The following is a 22,796-nucleotide window of genomic DNA, read 5'->3' on the forward strand; positions in this document are numbered from 1 at the left end:
CTTCTGTACAATGTCATGAACTTCCGTCCATAGTTCATCAGGCACTCTGTCTATCAGATCTAGTCCCTTAAATTTATTTCTCACTTCCACTGTATAATCATAAAGGATTTGATTTAGGTTATACCTGAATGGTCTAGTGGTTTTCCCCACTTTCTTCAATTTAAGTCTGAATTTGGCAATAAGGAGTTCATGATCTGAGCCACAGTCAACTCCCGGTCTTGTTTTTGCTAACTGTATAGAGCTTCTCCATCTTTGGCTGCAGACTATAATCAATCTGATTTTGGTGTTGACCATCTGGTGATGTCCATGTGTAGTCTTCTCTTGTGTTGTTGGAAGAGGGTGTTTGTTATGATGAGTGCATTTTCTTGGCAAAACTCTATTAGCCTTTGCCCTGCTTCATTCCGTATACCAAGGCCAAATTTGCCTGTTACCCCAGGTGTTTCTTGACTTCCTACTTTTGCATTCCAGTCCCCTATAATGAAAAGGACATCTTTTTTGGATGTTAGTTCTAAAAGGTCTTTAGGTCTTCATAGAACCGTTCAACTTCAGCTTCTTCAGCGTTTCTGGTTCCAGGTAGGAGAAGTTAATTTATTTAGTGATAAGTGGCTGGCAGTCATGTAGACCCCAGACCAGTTGGACCTGAAGCTTAATGATGCTGAGTCCTACTTAACTCACCACAACACATCAGCAGAATGTCCACAATGTCCATGCCTCTTTGGACAATTGGCATAAAACTTCTCACTCTTTTCCCCAAGTTGGGACACATGGTTTTGAGGGTATTAGCCTGCTGTGACCCCCTTTGTCTGGCAAAGCAATAAAGCTGTCCTTTTCTACTTCCCCCAAAACTCTCTCTCCGAGATTCGATTCGTCACTGGTGCACAGAGAGGCGGAGCTTTCAGCCTCAGTAAAGAGGAGCATGGATTTCATTCTGGGGGTGATGGGTGACACTTGGAGGTTGTAAACAGCAGAGGAATGGGACCTGGTCCAGCATTCTGGCTTCTCTGTGGAGAATGAGTTGAGGTAGAAGGAGGAGAAGCAGGGAAACCAGTTGGGAGGTGTGGCGGGAGTCCTGGTGAGGAAGGGTGCAGGTGTAAGCTGAGAAGAGGGGAAGGAAATTGATCTGGCAAGATTAGGGTTGACGGGGCTTGTAGGAGAAGGCAATGGCACCCGACTCCAGTACTCTTGCCTGGAAAATCCCATGAACGGAGGAGCCTGGAAGGCTGCAGTCCATGGGGTCGCTGAGGGTCGGACACGACTGACGTGACTTAGCAGTAGGTGGTTAGTTGTGAGAATGGAGGGAAGGAGGAACCAGTGAGACCTGCACATTTCTGACAACTGGGTGATTGGAAATAAGGAGTCTGAGGGAAAGCGTGCCGTGAGTAGAAATTATGATTGTTGCTTGGAATTCAGTAGGATGTTCTATTTATAGCTTTATATCTTAGGATACATAATTGAAATTATTAACAGAGAAGAGGTGTTAAAAATCAAAGTATTAGATGAAACTTCCTAGGGCAACAGGGTAGACGAAATAATTATGGAAATAAGCAAATATTTAGGAAAAACAATGGTAGAGGAAAATTTTTTAAGAAACCAAAACATTAGAAAAACAAAGTATTTAGAAAATAAGAGTATGCCATAATAAAGCCTGGGGAATGCAGCTAAGGCAGAACACTACTGAAATGATATTACTTAATATTGACTCAAGGAGAAATAGAAAACCTGATTAACTTAAATATTAAAGAAGTTATTGCTAAAAATCTTTCCACGAAGAGAATATTCAGTCTGTTTGTAGAGCTTACTAGCAAGTTTTACAAATAATTCTAATTTCATATGTTTCAAAACATGGGTTTTTTTATCACTTAGTTACGGCAAGGTCAGTCGATCAGGAGATAATTGCCATTAAAAAGACAGTTTGTTGTGTTCATGGATTGCAAACAGAAGAGACAAAGCATATACCCGAGGAAGCACCAGAGTTGGTCAGCAGGCAGAGGAGAGGGAAAAACCATGGCAAGAACCTTTACTATGGCTTCTTGCCACAGTGGACCAGATTGGGTGAGATAGGGTGAACAGGTTTAAGATTGATTAGTGTGAGTAATTTCAGGAGGCTCTGGGGCATAGGAGTGTCCTTGAATGAAAGTGAAAGTTGTTCAGTCTTGTCTGACTCTCTGCGACCCCACGGACTGTAAGTCCATGGAATTCTCCAGGCCAGAATACTGGAGTGAGCAGCCTTTCCCATCTCTAGGGGATCATCCCAACCCAGGAATCTAACCAGGGTCTCCAACATTGCAGGCAGATTCTTTACCAGATGAGCTATGAGGAAAGGCCAGGAGTGTCCTTAGGTGTGTGGTATCTGACCCTGAAGTCATTGAGGCAGGTGAATAGTGGCCTGGAGTGTGAAAGCCTGATAAAGAAGGTACGCTAAAGCCTTTGGCTGTGTGGATCAGAACAAATTGTTGGAAATTCTTCAAGAGGTGGGAATACCAGACCACCTGACCTGCCTCCTGAGAAATCTGTATGCAGGTCAAGAGGCAACAGTTAGAACTGGACATTGAACAACAGACTGGGTCCAAATTGGGAAAGCAGTACGTCAAGGCTGTATATTGTCACCCTGCTTGTTTAACTCATATGCAGAGTACATCATGCGAAATGCCAGGCTGGATAAAGTACAAGCTGGAATCAAAATTGCTGGCAGAAATATCAATAACCTCAGATATGCAGATGACACCACTCTTATGGAAGAAGGAAAAGAGGGATTAAAGAGCCTTTTGATGAAAGTGAAAGAGGAGAGTGAAAAAGTTATCTTAAAACTCAACATTCAGAAAACTAAGATCATGGCATCCAGTCCCATTACTTCACAGCAAATGGATGGAGAAAGAATGGAAACAGTGACAGACTTTATCTTTTTGGGCTCCAAAATCACTGCAGATGGTGACTGTAGCCATGAAATTAAAAGATGCTTGGCTTCTTGACAGAGAAGTTATGACCAACCTAGACAGCATAATAAAAAGCAGAGACATTACTGTACTGTTCAAGGTCCGTATAGTCAAAGCTATGATTTCTCCAGTAGTCACGTATGGATGTGAGAGTTGGACTATAAAGAAAGCTGAGCACTGAAGAATTGATGCTTTTGAACTGTGGTGTAGAGAAGACTTTTGAGAGTCCTTTGGACTGCAAGGAGATCCAACCAGTCAATCCTAAAGGAGATCAGCCCTGAATATTCATTGGAGAGACTGATGCTGAAGCTGATACTCCAATACTTTGGCCACATGATGTGAAGAACTGACTCATTGAAAAAGACCCTGATGCTGGGAAAGATTGAAGGCGGGAGGAGAAGGGAATGACAAAGGTTGAGATGGTTGGATGTCATCACCAACTGGATGGACATGAATTTGAGCAAGCTCCAGGAGTTGGTGATGGACAGGGAAGCCTGGCATGCTGCAGTCCATGGGGTTGCACAGAGTTGGACACCACTGAGAGACTGAACTGAGGCTTGTGAGCTCTGGATTGGTTTACATGGGATAGAAACCCTCAGGGTTGAGTTGTTTACTCTCTATGGGAATTAACTAACCTTGAGAGGTCCATCCCTGTCCCTCTAGAGGCAGCAAGTCTCCCTAATGTTGAAGCATCAGAAGATAAGTGACATGGCTAATATATGCAAAAAGTATACTAGAATATTGAAAAAGTTTATGAAACTAGCGTAAGCTTGACTGAAAGTCACAGGAATGAGAAAGAAAAATGACAGTGCAAATGTACTCATGGACACTGATACTAAAATCCTAAAATACCACTTTTGAATTATGAAAGTTTTGTTTCTTTCAAAATGATCTCTATGCATTAGTCTGTTTCCTTACACTTGCTAGAATTTTCAATGAAATGACAATAGAAATTATAACATGCATCTGAGTCTTGTTCCTGACTTCCAAAGAGAGATTTCAACATTTCACCATCAGCATTTCATCATAAAGTATGTGTGCATGTGTGCTCAGTCACTTCAGTCATGTCTGACTCTTTGCAACCTCTGGGACTGTCGCCCACCAAGTTTCTCTGTCCATAAGATTATCCTGGCAAGAATACTTGAGTAGGTTGCCTTTTTCTCCTTCAGGGGATCTCCTGCAGCTCCTGCATTGGCAGACAGATTCTTTACTACTGAGTCACTTGGGAAGCCCATAAAGTGTGATATTTGCTATAAATACCCTTCTTAGATTATAAAAATCTCTTCACATTCCTAGTTTACTAAAAGTTCTTTCCACATAAATGAACACTGAAATGTGTCTAATCATTTTTTCTGCACCTATTAGAAGGATCATATGATGATTTCACATGTAATCTGTTATTGCAGTTAATTATATGAATTGATTTTCTAACATTAATCCAACTTTGCCTTCCTAGAATAAACCACAATTTATCATAATGTACTTTCCTTTTCTACACGTTACCAGATTTAGTTTGTAAATAGTTTGTTCAGAATTTTGTACCTGATAAGAGAGTTTGGTCTATAAGTTCCTTATTTTATAATCCCTTGCAGATTTTTATACCATGGTTAAGCTGGACTTTTTTCTATTCTCTGAAGGATTTTGTGTATGATGGGTGTTATTTCTTCTTTACATGTTTAAAATCTCACAGGTGAAGCCATCTGGACCTAGATCTTTCTTTGTAGAAAAATTTTTATTCACAGATTCAATGTCTATGATAAATATAGAACTATTTATATTTTCTCTTTCTTCTCATGTTAGTTTTGGTAATATGTGATTGTCAAGGACTATGTCCATTTCACATAAATTGTTAAGTTTACTATCATAAAGTTTCTCATAGACTCTTTTTACATATTTTTAATGTCTTTTTCTTGAAGGATGAGATGAATGTTCCAAATAAACCACATGCAAACTCCTAATAGTAGAAGAAGCAAAGCATTTGTGGAAAGCAAATCTATTGTATACCCACTCCAGTATTCTTGGGCTTCCCTGGTGGCTCAACTGGTAAAGAATCTGCCTGCAATGTGGGAGACCTGGGTTGGATTCCTGGGTTGGGAAGATCTCCTGGATAAGGGCATGGCAACCTACTCCAGTATTCTGGCCTGGAGAATTCCATGGATTGCATAGGGAATGGGGTTGCAAAGAGTTGGGACATGACTGAGTGACTTGCATTTTCACTTTCAAACACAATACCAAAGTGAGTATTTTGTGATATTTTTAATAATTAGGAAAGAATAACAATAGAAACCATGATCCTTACCTGCAAAGAATTTATAGGCAATTTCCATTGAGACAAAGCTTATATATATGCACATTTCAACAGGGCAAATATGACTGTATGTATGTTCGTCAAGTGCTTTACAGTGGATTTCAGGTTGCATACAAGTGTGCCAAATGAAACACCAATTAAGGGGGAAATGAATTAATATTTTCAGTTTGTTAGATCATCTATGTTCTATGCATGTTTATTTCAAATACACCCTATGTAACATGTAAGTGATGTCTGCCTCTCTGGAGAAAATTTGGTTTAAATTTGCACCCAGAAACCTGTATGTGTTTGCTTCTCCTTGGCATGTTTTCTTTTTGCCAATAGGTCCATGTATCTCTTTTTATTTTTTCAAAACATTTTTTCTTTCTCTCTAAAACACTAATAGTCTTGTAGTAAAATGCAAAACAATTTTTACCTGCATCTGTGGCATAAATCAATTAAATTAGCCACCAATATTGGTGTTTTAGAGATGAAGACGAATTACCCAATAGTTCTCATGTGAGAGCACTGGTAATCTAATGAATAACATATGTTTCTCTAAGCTTACCAGCTGAAAGGAAGTAATTTACATTGCAGAAATAAGTTAGTCTTAGTATCCAGAGCTTCCCAGGTGGCACAAGTGGTAAAGAATCTGCGTGCCAATGCAGGAGACACAGGAAACATGGGTTGAAAAGATTCCCTGGAGGAGGAAATGGCAACCCACTCCAGTATTCTACCTGGAAAATTCCATGGACAGAGGAGCCTGGTGGGCTACAGTCCGTGGGGTTGCAAAGAGTCAGACATGACTGAGCTTGCACACACATACACAGACACACCACTGTATCTAGAGCATTGAGTTTCATGTCTGGACATCACATGCAGGATTAAAATAGAAAGCTTAACATGTTTATTTAACACACACATATATATAATATACTATAGTCACATTATATATGTAATATATATATATGCATGTATATAATATAATATATATATAATGTGACTCTGGAAGCTCTGGATACTAAGGCTAACTTATTTCTGCAATGTAAATTACTTCCTTTTTTCTGGGTTTCCCTTGTGGCTCAGCTGGTAAAGAATCTGCCTGTAATGTGGGAGACATGGATTCGATCCCTGGGTTGGGATGATCCCCTGAAGAAGGGAAAGGCTACCCACTCCAGTATTCTGGCCTGGAGAATTCCATGGACTGTATAGTCCATGGGGTCTCAAAGAGTCAAACATGACTGAGCGACTTTCACTTAGAAAGCTAGGCATCATAGCCTTTAAAGTATGGCAAAGTGCAAGAATATTTCTGAACTTATCTTACAGAAATAGACAGAAGGGTGTTCCTCTTGCTGGGTTTTTTGTTTGTTTTTGCTTGTTTATTTTGAAGAACATCAGGTAGTCAGAGATAAGCAAAGCAAAGATGTCTGTTCGAGTTTATGGTGATCTCCTTGTGAAGTATATTCTGTCTTATAAGTAAGGCTGGTCAGATAGAAGTTAGAAGGAAGGCAAGTCATTTTTTGTGTGTGTGTGAACTCCACACCATTGGTCTGTATCTTATGTCCTGGGTGCTATCATTAGAGGCTTTCTTTGGCTCTCAAAGTGCTGAAGAATAATAACTGTAAACATGGAATAAATAATAATTTAAGGATGAAAGCAAATAAAAACAATTCCATACAAACGCTAGATGAATTAACTTCTCATAGATCATCATTAAAAAAACTCTTAAAGAGTATACCTGGGGAGAAGAAAATCAAACTCAATAGGAAGGTGTGGAATCCTAGAGAGACCTTTGGATGAGGTTGGGAGAGGTGGGAGAGGTATAGACAGATCTTTAAGGGACATTGCATTTGGGATTTCAACTTGATCTTTGTAACAATGGCTATTGGAAGCATGTAAGCGTGGAGAGACAGCTCCACTATCTGCTGAATAGAAGTTGGAAGGCAATAACATAGGAAGCAAAAGGATGGCCGAGGAGGCTGTAGAGGCTGTTCAGGCAGGAAATGATGAGCACATCCCAAGGCAGTGGATATGGACTCTAGAGCTGTGGGAACAGAATGAAGGACCCACGGGTACATTAGGGTGACTGGATATGAGTGGTGAAGCTATGACAATGATTAGGGGTGACTCAAGTCTTTCCCTTAGGCTGATGTTGGTGTCATTGACTGGGTTGGAAAGCAGGGTTTGCAGGAAGCAGTCTGGGTTTGAATACACTGAATTGAGAGGCTTACAAGGCATCTAAATGGAGATGTGTTGTGTGCTTAGTCACTCAGTTGTGTCCAACTCTTTAAGACCCCACGCACTGTAGCCTGCCAGGCTCCTCAGGCCATGGGGACTCTCCAGGCAAGAATATTGGAGTGGGTTGCCATGCAGGGGATCTTCCCAACCCAGGAATTGAACCCAAGCTTCCCACATTGCAGGTGGATTCTTTATGGTCTGAGCCACCAGGGAAGCCTGAGAATACTAGAGTGGTAGCCTATCCCTTCTTCAGGGGATCTTCCCGACCCAGAACCAAACCAGGGTCTCCTGCATTGTTGATGGGCCTCTTCAAAGCCCAATAAGGTTAATACATGTTTTAGAATTTTTTCAAATCTGATGATTGTATGATATTGTCTCTCTTTCTCTCCCTATGATTAAATTGTACTGCTGTGATTACTAGTGAAGCCCAGAACTTTTCATTGGTTTGTTAATGCTTCTGGCTTACTCTTCTGTTAATTGCTTGTTTGTGAACTGTCTTTGACAGATGCCATAGGTTGCTTACCCACCCAATATTTCCCTCCTTTCTTTCTTGTTAAAACTGTCCTGATTTGGTTGAGATGTGAGGTACCAAGGTCCCAAGAAAGGAGGACAGGGCTTCCTTACACTCCTACAGATAAGCAAGGACTGGGCATCTGATGTGTTTTTGACCAATAAGATCTAAAGGAAAATGTTGTTTGCAGGTGTTTGTACTGTTTTTTCCAGTATTTTACTTATACATTTCACTCTGTTTATGGTCTCATGCAGAGATTTTAAATTTTAATGTAGCAAAAAATGTATCATCCTTTCCTTTCTCATCATTTTTTGCCGTGGTTTAAAATGATTCTCTATCTTGAGATTCTAAAAGTATTCTTTATTTTTTCTTTCATAAATGTTAGGTAAAAAAAAACCTTTAGATTTTAAATCCATCTGGAATTTATTTTTGTATCTGACATGAAGCAAAGATGTTTTTACAAATGGACAATCAGTCAGCCTGGAACATTTTTTGAATAGTTTTTTCTTTCTTTCTGGTTTATATTAACACCTCTCTCATATATGAAGTACACATGGATATGTTGGTCTGTTGTAAATTCCCCTAATCTGTTCATTTGGTCTATTTTTCTACGACTATATGTTTTTCTAACAAGTTATAGGTTCTCTTGATTTGTTTATGCAAATAATTCTTTAGTCTACAAATAATGACTTTTATTCTACTTTTCAGTTGCTTTTATCAATTATTTCTTTTTCATGCCTTATTGTGCTGGCTAGGATCATTGGTACAATTTTAAATAAAAGGAGTATCAGTAGATATGTTTCTTGTTTCTGATTAGTTTTGTTCCTTTTAAGGGACTGCCATTAATTTTTTACCATTTTGTATGATTTAGGTTGATTCCATTAATCAGGTTGACGGAGTTCCATCCAAAACTTGTTTAGGGTATTTGTTGTGCTATCCAGAAAGCTATTGAATTTTACTTTAGTGTCTTTCTGGACATTGAAATAGTCACATAGCTTCTATCCTGTTAATAAATTGTACATTATATTTATAATTTTCTAATGTTAATCTAATCTATATTCCAGTGATAAGCCGTACATGGCCAGGGTGTATTTATTTAATAACTGCATGGATTTGCATTACCAATATTTGATTTAGGTTTCTTGCACTTGTCATCATAAGATGGACAGGGCCTGTGGCCCTTTTTCTCTTTTAGTATCCCGTCCGGTTTTGGTGCCGGTTTTAGGTTATACCAGCCTCATAAATTTAAGTGGGAGCCTTCCTGGAATCATTTGTATAAAAGAGTTTGTGGAATATACCTGCAAAATCATCTAGCTCTTCACAGTCTGTTTTTAGCATTAAGGACCCTCCAGGCTAAAGGGTCCACTTCATTGTTAGCTGAGCCTTTGTCCTCAATCTGTAGATGGCTTTCTGTCTTCAAGCTCTGGACTGGGCTATGTGGAGTCCAAATCCTTCCTTTTACCTTATCTGGAGGCACTCTTGGCTTTGACCTTCATTTTCTTCACACAGGACTAAAAAAGTAGCAGGAATTTCAAGAAATAAAGCAACTAAATTAGGGGGAGAGACCCCAAAGAGACGTATGAGCAAGTAAAAACTATTAGTATCGTTGCTGCTCCTTGCTAGTGGGGAAAACAGAGGCTCCTACCATAATTAGAATGTGCAGATAACACACCAGATAAAACCTAGTCTTAATTTCTCCCTGGTTCCCATTTTGTAGGGAATTTGGATAAATTCCAATTTGAAGGCCCTTTAGAAAAAAACTAAGTCACATGTTTATTTTTTATCTTAAAAAAAAAAAATCTGTACCTGAATTTGAGCTTTTCAAAGGCATTTTTCTTCTTTGAATCCACCCATGAGCACAAAGCTGGTGTGTCACAGGTGCTGAGTAAGGAACTGTATGTTTGAAGATGTTTGTTCTTGACCAAATAACTTATGAAATCAGTGTCAACATCAAGCCAGACAACAAGTATTGTATTTTCAGGAAAGAGGCCTCATTTTATTTTTTCTTGAACTTAAAATCTCTCAAACTAAAAAGATGATGGGAAATAAGATTTTAGGATATTGTTAATTCCTACTCTTTTATCACTTACATGGTTACTTTGGCTTCCAATACTAAAATTCTTCCTAAAATAAGGATTTTGCTGGTATTCACTGCCTGCATTTCTTATCTTGGCCTTTTGGTGTCATTCTTAGATTAATCTGAAAGGCATATTAAGGAAGGGTGAAATTATTTCCTTGGCTTTGGATCTTTTTGATCTCTGATTTGAACGGAAGATTATCATGCTTATAGTACAGTTTACTAATATAATCTTTTCAATGTTGTCTTAACTGTGTTTTATAGCTGATACATGCTGTAGAAGTTTAAATACAGTACAGAGAACCAATAATAGTAAAGTAAGTCTTTATTTTTATGTGTAGTCTAGAAAGAACTTTTTCTGAAATTACTATACTGAAGTTAACTTCATATGTTATTAATATATGTGAAAGTGAAGTGAAAGTGTTAGTTACTCAGCTGTGTCCAACTCTTTGAGGATCCATGGACTGCAGCCTGCTAGGCCCCTCTGTCCATGGGATTTCCTAGGCAAGAATACTAAAGTGGGTAACCATTCCCTTCTCCAAGAGATCTTCCCAATCCAGGGATCAAACCCATGTCTCCTGCATTGCAAGCAGGTCCTTTACTGTCTGAATCACTCTAACATAATGCTAATGTATATCATCATACAAGAATGTAACAATAAATGCTATTATATATATATAATAATACAACATATGTGTATTTAGTTAAAGCAAACCAGGCTTCTTAAGCCATGACAGGGCCTGATTCATTTTCAATGATCTGTAAAATAAAGCTACTGCTCTCCATGGAGCTGCAGAGAATTGATGAGTTTTGCAACAGTTCCTTTTGTACATGGGGACACTCATACCCTTTGTCCACCTATGAGTGAACATGAAAAACCTTTGGACTTAGAACTTTTTGCTAATCCCAGTGTTAGCCAAATGCTTTTCTTTCCCTCTCAACTTGCGAATGTCTCAATGTTTTCTTTTTTTCACCATTATACTTTTTTCTCCATTGTCTTTTTAATGCATACACTTAATGAGTTTGACTTTTGTATGGTGTAACAGATAAGTAAACAAACAAAAACAAAATATATCTTGACCCAGAAGTGATGAATTCATTGTGTTTGGTTGTTACATTTGAGATTCCCAATATCCTGTCCTTTAAGCTGCCTTCAGTCTCAGGACAAGGAGCCGTACTTGTCTCCTGGATCCTTGAACAATTTAACCATTTGAGAGAATGAGTGTACCAACTCTAGCCCCTAGTATATCTGTCAATAGCTAGGAGCTAGGGTGACTAGACCTTTACGTTTTGTGGCTAGAGAAACTCTGGAGATCTATTTTATTCCATTTTTATTAGGCTCCTATCTGAACAATATAGCAAATTTTTTAAAAAAATTACATTTTATCAGAAAATGATTAGTCTAATTTAGGCCAAGTTCAAATTCAGCCATCAGTTGGTCATGTTCTGTGACATGAGAATGGGGCTTGAGATCTCAACCATATTTTCAAGCTAGCATTTCATCCTGACACAAGTTCATGGATGCTTGCAGAAGTATGAGAGCCTTGCATCAGAGACAAAGGATTTCACTACATATGGCACGGCAGCGTGAGCACCTCTGTGTTGGTTCTTCTTGTCCCCTTGCCCCACTGGTATGGTGCAGATGGGCCTAGATTTTGCCTATGCAATCAGTGAGTTGAAACCTTGTACTTGGGGAACCCAAGTCTTACATAATGAGCAGTAACTATTCTTGCCCTTTGCCCCAGAAGGAGATATTACTTGTATCTTCCAAGACTCTTTGCTCTACAAACATTTGTGACAAGGCAGAACATCCAGAATAAAGAGTGGTCAGTGCCTGTTTGCAAAATTTGTCTTTGGGAGACAGACTAGAATAATGTGCTTTCAGAGCTGTCCCACCCTATAGGGCAGAAAGTTGACTGTTTTACCCTCTAATTCCCATTTGTTACGGGCTGAGAGCTGAGCTGGGGTGTGTTAACTCTAACACTTCTGGTCTCCCTTACACTGCTAGAGAGACATCCACGGTGGAGGGGTGAGTTGCAGGTATGGACTAGGTCAGAAACAGAGATTGCCTGGGGACTCCGGTGTGATATCGATAGCATCTGTTACACTCCCCAGGTTTAGTCCTGCCTCCTCTAAGTATTACTCATATATATTATTTTCTCTTTCAAACCATGGCTGAGCTTGGGTCTCAGTTTCTTGGTCTCCCAGAAACACTCATTGGCCTTAAGTGACTGATGGTGATATTTTAAGTTAGACTTTTCCCAAGCCACTCCTCTTAACCAGCTTACTACTCAACAGCATACTTCTTAAAGAGTAGGCTGGGGAAAGGGACAGAGGCTGAATTCAAAGAGGTCAGTTTAGCTACTTATTAACGTCTTTGGAAATATTGAGAGGAAAGGTGGGAACTAATTGCTCAAATTTGTGTTTTAAAATAACTATGTCTTTTGTTTCTGATCTCTGTGACCCCAGCCTTGGAAAAGCAAGAGTTGGTCCTCAATCAAAGAGTGTGTCAAGGATTATTTTAAGAACAAATTGAGGAAATGTAAGCACAAGTCTTTCATCACCTTTTCACCACGATTAGATTTATTTGCTCCCCTGTTGATGGCCCCCTTCTCTTTCAAGCTCTCCAACCGCTTTAGAATCAAGGGTGAAAAATGAAACCTACTTCCTGCTTTTAAGAAAATGAGAGAACGCACATGCCATGTTGACAGGTGTGTTTCCTGGGAGCTTAAAAGTATTGAGGATTTTTGAAAAAGAACTGGATGACCCTGGCCGATGAGAAATATACTAACTCAGAATCTGGGATAAATTTAAAATGCTGGTGAAAAGCATTGATATATTAGGGCTGGAAGTGGAGGAAGTCTGCCAAGTAAATTAAAGTATAAACAAGGGAAATGTATAGTCTTCATAAGGTTGAGGGCCAACAAATGAAGTTTCTAAACACTTGTAAACCTTCTTTGTATTTAAATGCCTCTGTGAATCAATGAATGTTCTAATCCCTGATACTTCTTTAAAAAATCTATTATTAAGACTTAAACATTCTCTAAAATATTCTGCTCTTGTCTTTCCTTGGGGTCTTGTCATCTTAGTTGCCATATGAATATGAAATTAAGCTGAGTTGTGTGAAAATGCTTCTCTACTTCAGACTTTTTCAAAACTTTCCATCCAATTAGGGAGAATTAATGAGGTTTATTGCACTTTGTGTTGATATTTAGTCACCAGCAGACAGGCAGGGCTTTGTTCCTCCCAAGCTAGTGTTTGAAAGCAGAGAGTTATTTTCTAAACTTTCACAAAGATCAAGAAAACACTATTCTAGAAAGATGGCTTCTTATTAGTCTAAGCATCCACCACCTTCCAATTTCAGCCTCCTTTTTTCATACTTTCCTGATGGGTTCCAAGTCTTCCGCTCCATCACTTATTCTCTCCCAGTACAACTGAACTTCCCTCCATACCCATGGATTCCGCACCCATGGATTTATCAACCACAGGTCAAAAATATTACCAAAAAATTGCAGGCAATTCCCCAAAGCAAAATCTGAATTTTCTGCCTGTTGGTAGTTATTTAATTATTATTATAATTAGCAATCATACGGTATTTACATTGACATAGCATTTACCTTGTATTAGGTATTATAGGAATCTAGAAATGATTTAAGGAGCAGGCCATGGCGCCCCACTCCAGTGCTCTTGCCTGGAAACTCCCATGGATGGAGGAGCCTGGTAGGCTGCAGTCCATGGGGTCGTGAAGAGTCAGACACGACTGAGCGACTTCACTTTCACTTTTCACTTTCATGCATTGGAGAAGGAAATGGCAACCCACTCCAGTGTTCTTGCCTGGAGAATCCCAGGGACGGAGGAGCCTGGTGGGCTGCCGTCTGTAGGGTCACACAGAGTCGGACACGACTGAAGTGACTTAGCAGCAGCAGAAATGATTTAAAGAGTATGGGTAGGATATGCGTAGGTTATATGCAAGCACTACACCAATTCATATAAAGGAATTAAACATCTGTGAATTTTGGTATCCTTGGGGGTCCCGGAACCAATTCCCTGTGAATACTGAGGGATGACTGTATTTATACAGTCATTACAGGTCATAGCAAATGTTGATAAGTGGCACTTGACATTTGAGTACAAACTCTTGATGGTCAAGATGGAGAAATAGAGGTCTGTAGTGGTAAAGAGAGTCATCCAAGGTTTTCTACTTTTTTCAGGCAGATCCAGACAAGAATCCTTAAATTCCTTACCCCTTGTCTAGTGCTTTTCCCCTGCTGGGTCCATTCCCTGCAAAAAAGAGGATGGGATAGGGGGACAGAGGGAGAGGCCGAGAGAGAGAGAGAATGAGGGGCTGGGTGAAGGTCATATCAGTACTTACTGTACTATTCTTGAAACTTTTATCTACATCTGAAAATTTCTTCAAAATGAAGAAGTTTAAAAATGTAAAAGTCTTAGTCACATTTTAAAAGTCTGACATAGTGCAGCAACAGTGAGTCCATGGCCCTGTCAGCTGCTGGGTGTTCCTGTTGTCACTAGAAGGCATATTTGTCAAATAAAGCAGATGCTAACTTTTAATTAAGGTTCAGAGAGGAGCAAGATTTTTCTCTTGTGATATTTTTTCTTTCTAAAAAATATTCTTAAAATCATTTTTAAGTCACAGATAATTATTCATGAATATTCCGTGCCTGCTTCTTTTCTCTAATCATGGAATTCTGAGGCAGCAAGATTGACATTATACATTTCATTCTGACTAGATACTAAAAATTTCTAAATTGACAGTGAAAGATTCATGGGCTAAACAGAGTTAAATAATAAAGAATTCAATACAGTCGTTAATAGATATTTTACTTAATGCTATGAAGGCTAGCATACCAAACAATTGTACTCAGTTTATAATTGCAATAAATCTAATTTTTATATTTGAATTCATATTATGAATTGAATTTCTAGAAATGTTTCTTGGTTTTTAAGTGTTATCTAACATATTCTCTTGTTAGTTGTAGCATGAAACCTTGCCTTCTTCACATTAATTAACTATTGTTTTGCTTTGCTTAGTCACTCAGTTGTTTCCAACTCTTTGTGACCCCATGGACTGTAGCCTGTCAGGCTCCTCCATCCCTGGGGATTCTTCAGGCAAGAATACTGAAGTGGGTTGCCATGCCCTCCTCCAGGGGATCTTCCCAACCCAGGGATTGAACCCATGTCTCCCACATTGCAGGTGGATTCTTTACTATCTGAACCACCAGGGAAACCCAATTAACTATTAATATATTCTTAATAATTATTTTAACACAGAATATGCATTTTTAATATCATAACTAATCTCTATAGTAGTTACTCTTGCAAAAATAAATATTAATTTACCCTTAAACTGGTTGATGGAATTTTTCTAACATATGAAGCTATTAGGCGAATTTTTTTCTCTCTTATCTATGTTTTAAGTAAATAGCCAGATACTGATTCCAAAACCAAATGGCATGTTGTATGAGTCAGGGTTCTGAGAAACAGAACAAATAATATACATATATAAATATTCTGGAGAATCTGCCTGCAGTGCAGGGGACCCGGGTTTGATCCCTAGATCAGGAAGATCTCCTAGAGAAGGGAATGGCTACCCTCTCCGGTATTCTTATCTGGAAAATTCCACTGACAGAGGAGCCCTCCATGGGGTCTCAAAGAGTTGGACACAATTTCACTTTCATTTATATATGAGTGTATGTATATATCTATATATACACACATATACACACACGTATATACACACACACACATATACATATATAGATATATACAAAGACTTTTGTTGTGAAAGATTCAGTCAAATGGTCATAGAGGCTGGGAAGTCCCACTATCTGCTGTCTGTAAGCTGGAGGCCCAGGAAAGCTGGTCGTGTGGTTTCAAACTTAAAGCAGTTCTTTCCTGAGAACCAGGAAATCCAATGGTATAAGTCTCGGGGACTCGGGGCCTGAGAACCAGAAGTTCTGCCCAGGGAAAGAGAAGATAAATGTCTCAGTTCAAGCAGAGAAAAAATCCACCCTTCTTCTGCTTCTCGTTCTGTTCAAGCCCTTAGTGGATTGGCTGATGCCCATCAGAAGACAACCAGTGATCTTTACTCAGGCTACTGGTTCAAGTGCTAAAGTCTTCCAGAAACACCCTTGCAGATACACCCAGAAATAATGTTTTGTCAACCATGTGGGCATCCTTTAGCCCAGTCAAGGTGACACATAAAATTAAGACAGAAGGGAACCTTTCTACACTGTTGGTGGGAAGGTAAATTGATACAGCCATTATGGAGAACAGTATGGAGGTTCCTTATAAAATGAAAAACAGAATTACCATATGACCCTGCCATCCCACTCCTGGGCATATATCCAGAGAAAAACATGATCTGAAAAAATACACGCACTCCAAAGTACATTGCAGCACTGTTTACAGTAGCCGAGATATGGAAGCAACCTAAATATCCATCAACAGAGGACTAGATAAAGAAGATATGGTACTTATATATAATGGAATATTACTCGGTCATTAGAAAGAATGAAATAATGCTATCTGCAGTAACATGGATGGGCCTAGAGATTATTTTACTAAGTGAAATAAGCCAAACAGAGAAAGACAAAAGCCATATGATATCACTTATATGTGAAGTCTAAAATATGATACAAATGAACCTCTTTACAAAATAGAAACACAAAGACACAGAGAACAAACTTATGGTTACCAAAGGGGAAAGAGGGAAGGGGAGGACTAAATTAAGAGTTTGGGATTAGCAGATACACATTAGTATATATAAAACAGATATACAACAGGGTTCTCCGTATAGCACAGGGAACTATATTCGGTATCCTGTGACAAATATAATGAAAAAGAATATAAAAAAGAATAAATCTCTTTGCTACACACCAGAAACTAACACAACATTATAAATCAACTGTATTTTGATTAAAAAATAAAAGTTAAAAAAACAGTCATTTCTTTTATAACCTAGTATGTGTGCTCCTTAAAAAACTTCATGTTCGAAGAAAAACCACAAAACTTTGTGTTCTTCAAAGTTAGTAATTACAGAGTATATAGGTTCAGAGCAGATCACTCTAAACTTCCATAATTTTGCATCCAGGGCACCAGCAAATAAATGATTAGAACTTCAGGGGTCACTTGAACAGGTGACTGAACATGGCAGGAATTAGCCTTGGGGATGTTTGAAATGAGTAAAGACAAATAAATGAAAATGGTGGCTTTAGGCTGAAAGTGAAAGTCGCTCAGTCATGTCCGAGTCTTTGCGACCCCATGAACTATCCAATCCATGGAATTCTCCAGGTCAGAATACTGGAGTGGGTAGCCTTTTCCTTCTCCAGGGGATCATTCCCAACCCAGGGATTGAACCCAGGTCTCCCTCATTGCAGGTGGATTCTTTACCAGCTGAGCTACCAGGGAAGTCCTGGCTTTGGGCTGAGAAAATGCAAATAGAATCGCCAAACCTGGAAGGAGGAGCAAACTATTCTGTGCACAACTTTGCAAGGGTGGGGCGCATCTCTTCTTGAGCCCAGGGTAGGCAATCCTTTAATTTTCTTGAGGTAGAGCTGAGAAGCATTGTATTATGGAGTCAAGATTTTTCTTTTCCTCCTCCTTTTGCTCAGAAAAGACTATAAGAATCAAGACAATTGTGTTACAGTGACATCATCCTCTGACTCCCGATCCTACGTGAGCTATTTTGAAGCCTTAAAAAGATGCCTCCTGACAGAACAGACTGTACTTGGAGTGAAGGGCCTATAGAATTGCAGGAGAGCTGGAGGAGGGCACTCTAGGAGGGGTCATCTGGAGGACTCTAAGGGCAAACTGGGGCACTGGCCCTCTGGGGGAGCCAGTACCTGGGACTGGAGGGGACTAGGAGGCTACCAGCTGAACTGCTGAGTTAAAATATGCACTGTCAGGGCATCAGAAAAATAAGAAGTAATGCCTGGTGTATGGTGGACATGTGATAAACCAAAAGTAACATGTTAGCAATGGGAAGATCGGGTGGTGTCTATATGGATATTCACTCTACAATACTTTCAACTCTTATGCATCCTTGAAAAGGATTAAATTAATTAAACAAAATAAATAATTAAACAAATAAATTAAACAAAATAAAATTTATAGATAATTTATAAATTTATAAACTATAAATTAAATTTATCATTTGATTTAATTCATAATTAAACAAAATGAAACAAATGAACAAAAAAAGTCTCAGACTTGTAGCATCTATCTATAGCTGTTACGACTCTAACTGGCCCTTTAGACGGCTAAGGCTGGTGACTAGACACTGGAGGGGTGAGTCTGACACCCGCACAGACACACCTGCCCTGGCCGTGGAGCTGGAGCTGGAGCTGTGGGAGATCACCTTTCTTACCTGTCATCACCGCGTCAGCAATGTCCCAAGTAGCAGGAAGATGGCCCCCGCCTCACCCTTGCGTGCCCTCTTTTCTGCAAATCTTGCAAGTGTGCTTTTAATTTGAAGAAGATTAGTTTGAGTCCTTAATTCAAGGAAATCTGAGAATCACGGTTATTAGCTTCCTTAGTGACTGCAGTTTAGGGATGCATGGAAGGAAATCATACTGAGTGAAGTTAAGTGGGACAGAGAAACACAATTATATGACATCGCTTATATGTGGAATGTGAAAAAAACAGCACAAATGAACTCATCTACAAAATGGAAATAGAGTCACAGATGTAGACAACAAACTTATGATTACCTGAGGGGAAGGGGGGGCAGGGATACACTGGGAGAGTGGCCCTGACCTAGACACACTACTATATATATCATAGGTAACTGATAAGGACCTGCTGTACAGCACAGGGAACTCTGCTTGATACTTTGTAATGGCCTATATGAGGCTTCCCAGGCGGCTCAGTTGGAAAAGTGTCTGCCTGCAATGTGGGAGACCTTGGTTTGATCCCTGGGTCAGAAAGATCCCCTGGAGAAAGAAATGGCAACCCACTCCAGTATTCTGGCCTGGAAAAGTACATGGACAGAGGAGCCTGGTAGGCTACAGTCCATGTGGTCGCAAAGAGTCGGGCGTGACTTAGCGACTTCGCTGTTCACTTTCACTTTCTAATGACCTATATGGGAAAAGAATCCAACTATGCGTCAATAAAAATTTAAAAAGATAAAATAAAATATATACTTTAGAAGATATGTATCTATATGTGCATATTAAGTACTTGCTTATAAAATATATTACAAAGCATAAAAAAGAAAGTGGCTGTAAAGAATGCTGATGTAATGTATTCTCTCTATTCATTGCAATTTCATACTATATTGGATTCTCTTTCTTATGACTTTTATAAATGATGTATAATTTATATACATTAAAGTAAATGTATATAGTTGCATAGTTATCATACCAGTCATAATACAGAATGTATCCATAACTTCGGAAAGTTTCTTTGTGCCACCCCTGAGTACTGATCTGATTTCCACACCAGTAAATTAATCTTGCTTGTTCTCTAAAATAAGCTGTCCAAGAATGCTGTTAGCAAACTGGGTTAACAACCCAAACTGGAAGCATTCTAAATGTCCATCAACAGGAAAATAAATAATCAAACTATGGTATATTTGTACAATGAAATACCATTCATTAATAAAAATGAAAGAACCATTGCTGCATATAACATGGATGAAGCTCAAACATCAATGAATTTTCTAATTACTGAAAGAAGTTTCAGTACATTTTAAGGCTGGGATAAGTTTCACTTTTGCTTTCTGCATTTCTATAGTGAATTTTATAGTTCCAGATTAATGCTAAAAATTTAAATATAAAATGCAGCAAGTCTTGGGATTGAAGTTAGTAGCTTTGTTGTAATGTTATAAAATTAAACATTTTAACTATTTTATATTTATAAATTTATATGTAAAATATAAGTTATTTATATATATTCATATTTATATATTTAAATATGAAATATAAATATAAATAATAATAATAGACATATTATTTATTTGGAAGTAGAGGGGATCAAAACACGGCACCCAAAAATATGTTGCATTGGCATATTGATTTTTTTGAGCTGTAAGCAACTGAGAAACTGCTCTCCACCCTCAGCTTTTCTGCCTAAAAGCAGGACAGAAATTTCCCATGAGAAAGGTACCCTCCTGGTACCAGGAAGAAGAAAATGTTCTTATCATGGGAGATAGGACATTGAGGCCAAGACCAGTTGGCTCATCATAAGTACAAACTGTACTCAACCCTCCTCTTCCATTAGTTTCCCTCATATATTTCCTGATCATGTTCCCATGGTGTATCACTCATAAAAACCCACTTCCTTTCCTTTGCCTTGCACTTCCCAAATTTACCATCTTTGGTTAGGTTGTTCATAAGCTCCTGAGTCTAATCAGGTCTTTAGAGTTTTTTCTTCTTGGCTATGATGACCTCGTGTCACATAGAAAGAGGTTAATATCATATACACTTTGTATGCTTTGCTTTTGTGAATCTGTCTGCTGTTAGTTTAATGTGCGTGTCCAGTCAGAAAACTTAAGCGGGTAGAGGAAAAGTTTTTCCTCCCCTACAGAAGCAAAGAAAGAATTTCAAGTTACTAATTGTTCTTCTAGGTACTTTGAGAATTGGGGCCGTATATAAAATAGGCCACTCATTTGGTCCCTGAACATGTTCACCTTTCATTTTCAGAATAAATACAAATTACATCTTGATTTGACTTCATAACAGTATTAGTTGGGATGCATTTGAAGCAATAGGAAATTTACTAACAGAATTTCTCATAAGAACACATTACAAAAACTCCAGGAGTAGGAGGTCTCAGGGTAGGTTTTCTGGCAAAATGACAACTCCAAATTCTAAACTTTTTTCTTTTTCATTCTGACACCATTAGAGTGTGAGCAAAGCCCCTACCTTTCACTCTTGCTCACAAGAGGGCTGCCCCTGCTCCAACCATTGGGTCCTCACACATCAACAGTGTTCAGCCAGCAGGAGGAGCTGGCGCAAAAGGGCTTTCTCCTTTGCATGTCTTATTTGTCAGGGAGGAAAGAAAAATCTTTTCTGGAAATCCAGAAGAGATTTCTGATATCTCTTTGGTCAAAACAAAGTCAAGTGGCAACCACCAATCACCAGTTAAATCGATTGGAATTGTCACCATTCAGTTACACCAACTAAATCAACCAGAGTGACATATTGCTGCCTGAACAAAATCAGGGTCTGTAGGCTAGGAAGTGGCTCCCTGGGGCATTTCCAGTGTCTGGGTAGATCAATTATAGGTTCTTTCAATAAAACCCTGCCCCATCAATGGTTAGAGTACAGACCTTTTCTTCTGAGAAATGGTAGATCAGAGAAAAAGGCGAGTTCTGGCTTAAATCACTCACACTCTGTGTCTTTGAGCAAGGGCCTACTTTCCTGAGAGTCAGTTTTCTTATCTATAAAATGGGAATAATAATGATCCCTGACATATAGGAGTTGGTGAGGAATGCCAGAAAATGATATGTGGAAAGCACTTGGCATGGTACCTGGCACACATGATCTTTGCTTAATAAATAATAGGTATCATGACTCTCAGAAAGAGAAGATTTGACTGAAGCCATGGCTCATATCAGTCAGTCAGTTTGCACATTTCTGTAGTCATTCCCTGTAGAGACCTAGAGAATGTGCATTTGAAGTCCTCATAGGGTTGCTGTGAGCCATAAATGGCGTTCGGGCAAGTCCATATTTGGTATTTGATGAATTCTACGTAGAGCCCTGTTGGGCATCAGGTTCGTTCCCTGACACTTATGTGAAGTTGGTGGAGGTCATGCGGGGAAAGGGCACTCCTCCCTTCCCCTCCCTGATGAACCTGGATGGGTCCACCCTTATCTGCCGGCTCTGTGCTGCTCTCTGAATGTTTCCATAAAAGTGGTGATGGTCTGGCCTTGAAAGCTGGGATCTCTGAAGGGAAGAGTAAACCACAGGAGTAAACCGCAGGCAAGGGATTAACGCTGGAATCTTCCCAAGCCCTAGGATGCTGTCTTCACAAGCTTTTGAGCCTTAATTCTGGATAATCTTGTGCCTTATAAATTGGGAGCCTGGGTAGTGCTGTAATGGGGGTGGAGTTCGTTTTCATTCTCTGGTTCTACATAATAGAGAAAAATGATGAGTTTATAGAAACATGAAAGAAAAATAAAGACGTCCCTGGTTCATAATAATTAAGCCACTGTCTCCTGAGGATATTAGGGGCCCACAGGTCAGATTTCTAATTCAAACTCAAAGTACTAAATAGACATCGTTTTGTTGTTTTAGTTGCTGAGTTGTGCCCCACTCTTTTGCAACCCCATGGACTGTAGCCCGCCAGGCTTCTCTGTCCATGGGATTTCCCAGGCAAGAACACTGGAGTAGGTTGCTGTTTCCTTCTCCAGGGAATTTTCCTGATCCAGGGACTGAACCTGAGTCTCCAGCATTGGCAGGTGGAGTCTTTACCACTGAGCCACCAGGGAAGCCCACTAAATAGGTGCTGTGATGTGCTGGGTCGCTCAGTTGTGTCTGACTCTTTGTGACCCCATAGATTGTAGCCCACTAGGCTCCTCCGGAGAAGGCAATGGCACCCCACTCCAGTACTCTTGCCTGGAAAATCCCATGGACGGAGGAGCCTGATAGGCTGCAGTCCATGGGGTCACGAAGAGTCAGACATGACTGAGCGACTTCCCTTTCACTTTTCACTTTCATGCATTGGAGAAGGAAATGGCAACCCACTCCAGTGTTCTTGCCTGGAGAATCCCAGGGACAGAGGAGCCTG

This window comes from Bison bison, unplaced genomic scaffold (assembly GCF_000754665.1).
Source record: "Bison bison bison isolate TAMUID 2011002044 unplaced genomic scaffold, Bison_UMD1.0 scf7180017864037, whole genome shotgun sequence".
NCBI classification, from domain to species: Eukaryota; Metazoa; Chordata; class Mammalia; order Artiodactyla; family Bovidae; genus Bison; species Bison bison.